At 35.5% G+C, this 4,027-nt stretch overlaps 1 protein-coding gene and 1 long non-coding RNA gene across 2 annotated transcripts in view; both read right to left on the bottom strand.

Moving 5' to 3' along the window:
* The window catches only part of ptar1 (protein prenyltransferase alpha subunit repeat containing 1), a 21,733-nt gene that overhangs the window by 9,335 nt on the left and 8,371 nt on the right, over nt 1–4,027 (bottom strand). The window lies entirely within an intron of this gene.
* On the bottom strand, nt 395–2,285 carry LOC107834894 (uncharacterized). Its single transcript, XR_001660726.1, has 2 exons — nt 1,964–2,285; nt 395–1,691 (listed from the first exon to the last, which is right to left on the bottom strand). It is a non-coding gene; the product is annotated as an uncharacterized LOC107834894 (long non-coding RNA).

The following is a 4,027-nucleotide window of genomic DNA, read 5'->3' as shown; positions in this document are numbered from 1 at the left end:
TTTGACAAAGTGAAAGAATATAAATAATAGTATTTACCACCTGTGTAAACTTTGCCGGTAAATGTTTTAACGGTTATATAAAATTCAAAAGACTATTGGTCAAATGAGAAGAACAGAAAGAATAAGGAGAGAAGAGATAATTATTTCACGGTTTAGAATTGGACATACTGGACTAAATAGGTCATTATTTCTGATAGGGAAACATCAGACAGGGAAATGTGAATGCGGGGAAAAAAAGACAGTGGAACATGTTATTTTGAGTTGTAGGAATTATTTGATGCAAAGAAGTAAGTTAATTAGAAATCTTAGTAGCATAAAAATGAAATTTGATATTGTTGATTTATTACAAAAAGATTGAGGAAGTAGAGGATATGAGGCCTTATTTATTTTTTTAAAACAGTGTAAGTTGTTTAATAGGATATAGTTTTGTTTTTGGGTTTTTTTGTCATGTGGTCCACACTCCTTACCAGTTGGTGGCGGTAATGATTACCTAACGTTTCTTGCCAACCGGCAATAAAATTCAACTAGAAGAAGAAGAAGGTGTGAGTAATTTGGCACAGGAGCTGGCTGAGGGCTGGGGAGAAGGTGGTACAGGGAAACTAAGATCTGCTGGGAACACAAACGGGAGGAAACAGGGAACTGAAAAATACTTCTAATACAAAAGACACTAAGAGTAAAGAAAACCTGGTGAACTAGGAGAGAAAGATATAACTGAACCTAAATAGAAAGTAACAATAAGAACTAACAATCTAACAATAAGAACTAAGGAACACAGAGCAAGATAAACTAGAAGATCTAAACAAAGAAATAACCCAACTAGAATTACTAAAGAAAGATACAGACTCAGACATGGAAGAATAACTGAACCTATGGTGATCAAATTAAGAAATAAACATTACTAGAAACCCTGCGGGGAGGCTGAAATAAGAACTAGAGGGATAAAATAGAATTAAACTATAGTCATTAAAGAGGGCTTGACATGGACTCAGACAAAGAAAAAGCAATAATATAATTCTAACTACACTAAATACCTCTAATAATGTCAAAAGGACCATTAAGGGCTAAACTAGTAAATTAAAACATGAAGCTAAATAAAATGACAAGCAAAATAAACCCAAAAACCCAGTGTCCTGACAGATGTCTGATTATATAATTGTTTACTTTAATCAAATAAAATATTTATTTAAAAATATAATCTTTCATTACGTGTACATTTATTACCTGAAATATTTAAATATCAAATTTTTACTTAAAATGTGATTCATTACTTCACCTGTTTACATGCAACTTGAAGTGCTTGAATCAAACGATTCATGAATGTTTAATGCATTAAATTATTAAATGAGAGAAAACAGCCACTTCCAACTGTACACATATTTCAACACAAATGGTTCCTGTTCTTCTTCAGAGTCTGCAGCCTTGCTGAGCTCCTCTCCTGGGGTTTCCTCCTCAGCCTCTCCAACTTGCTCCTCTTCTGTTGCCTCCGCTGTTCTGTTTTCATTATTTACCTCTTCTGGGGTAAATAATGAAAACAGTCTCTGTAACTTGTTGATCCACCATGGTTTTGCTGTATCGCCTCTTTAATTGACGCGCATGTCGGTCCAACGTTGTGGCGTTTACCTCGCAGTGACCCATATTCAGTACTGGAACCCAGTCAGGATTGAGCTCATCCATTTCATACGTCGGTTTGCCTTTAAGAGGACATATCAGAACACACATTAATATTTACAGTACTGTAAATCTGATTACACAAAAAATCTTAAATAGTTTACTTCACAATAATGTAAGAACCTCGATGTCCACTGACAAAACTTGGACTATGTTACATAAACAATATAAGCCCGACCTAAACAAGGTTGACCCACTTAAATGAACTCAACAGAAACTGATCATGAGTACACTCGGACAAAACCATAGCAAAAAATTATGACACAGCACTAACAAAGCGAATTTAGACACTCACCAGAATAGAAATGTTTAGAGGGAACTTGTAGGTATCTGGGGATGTTGGAGAAGGTAATATCAGGACGTCTCGCCGCTGATACCAGGACATTCGTCTTCTGTTCGTTAGCTCCACACGTTGTTTCCAAGCAGGAAAATAATGAAAAGAAAGTCCGTTTTCCATCTTTTTACCGTTTCAGTCGTGTGATCGGACATTACATTCAATAACGCAGCAAGTTCTACCATAGCTAAATTATTTTTAAGTAACTTGGATTAAAAAAATCTGCGAGACTGTTGTTTTTGTCGGTTATGTTTAACAGATAGAGGACCCCAAAGATGGCGCTGGTGTCCCTCCGTCTACAGCAGTGACGTCACGTTCCAAAGCTCTANCGCTCATATGGATAGAGCGACCGTATGTTTTCCACGCTCCTTCACCCTTACATACCTTCCTTTTGGGGGGTTGGGGGGAGGGGGGGGTTAGGGTTAGTTTTCGCATCCACCTGAATAATATGTAGTTGCGCCCCTGGTCAACTGATATATTTACTCAAAATCACTTTGAAATCTTTCTACTAGTCTGTATAGGTGAGGCACAGGCATTTGTTTTCCATTTTAAGTCATTTTTGTTTTATTTAACTTGTTTTTTTTGTGTCAAAATTTAGGGTTTTTCTTCAATAGCTTCCAGGTCATGTGACCTGTTGACTCAAAATCCGTGTGAAATTATTCTACTAATAGATGAGGCATATTTTTATTCCATTTTGACCCCTTTTTATTTTTTAACCAAAATTATATTTATCAATATTTTTAAAAAGTGTTCATAAAATGTATTACCTCAGATGATCATCACTTGTTACCCGTAATGTTCAATTACATAAAATTCTAGGACAGGATCTATCTCATTATATGTTCACTTACCTGAAATATGTTAAATACAACAAATATTTACTTAAAGTGTGATCTATTTCATAAAATGTACTTGTCACCTTTATTGTTTAATTACACATTAAATGTTTAAAGATGGGCTCTTTCATCTGGTTTGTGTCATGATGTGGTGTGACGGTGGACACAAACACAGCAGGCAGTAGACGTACTTTATGTGGATGTTATCTTAATGAACAAAATAAAGCAAAACAAACCCAAAAACCCAGTGTCCTGATAGTTTGCTTGTTACATTACATATAACAACCAGATTATATAATTGTTTACTTTAATCAAATAAAATATTTATTTAAAAATATAATCTTTCATTACGTGTACATTTATTACCTGAAATATTTAAATATCAAATTTTTACTTAAAATGTGATTCACCTGTTTACATGCAAGTTGAAGTGCTTGAATCAAACGATTCATGAATGTTTAATGCATTAAATTATTAAATGAGAGAAAACAGCCACTTCCAACTGTACACATATTTCAACACAAATGGTTCCTTTTCTTCTTCAGAGTCTGCAGCCTTGCTGAGCTCCTCTCCTGGGGTTTCCTCCTCAGCCTCTCCAACTTGCTCCTCTTCTGTTGCCTCCGCTGCTCTGTTTTCATTATTTACCTCTTCTGGGGTAAATAATGAAAACAGTCTCTGTAACTTGTTGATCCACCATGGTCTTGCTGTATCGCCTCTTTAATTGACGTGCATGTCGGTCCAATGTTGTGGCGTTTACCTCGCAGTGACCCATATTCAGCACTGGAACCCAGTCAGGATTGAGCTCATCCATTTCATACGTCGGTTTGCCTTTAAGAGGACATATCAGAACACACATCAGTATTAATAGTGTAAATCTGATAACACAAAAAATCTTAAATAGTTTACTTCACAATAATGTAAGAACCTCGATGTCCACTGACAAAACTCGGACTACGCCACATAAACAATATAAGCCCGACCTAAACAAGGTTGACCCACTTAAATGAACTCAACAGAAACTGAACATGAGTACACTCGGATAAAACCATAGCAAAAAATTATGACACAGCAATAACAAAGAGAATTTAGACACTCACCAGAATAGAAATGTCTGTATGGGGTTCCATTTGTATCAAAAATAAGTAGAAGTCATATGTCTAGATGTGTCGTTGCTATGTGTTGTTGGTCT

Source organism: Poecilia formosa, unplaced genomic scaffold (genome assembly GCF_000485575.1).
Source record: "Poecilia formosa unplaced genomic scaffold, Poecilia_formosa-5.1.2 Scaffold830, whole genome shotgun sequence".
NCBI lineage: Eukaryota > Metazoa > Chordata > Actinopteri > Cyprinodontiformes > Poeciliidae > Poecilia > Poecilia formosa.
The sequence above is the reverse complement of the archived record's forward strand: the minus strand, read 5'-3'. Positions and strand labels throughout refer to the sequence as shown.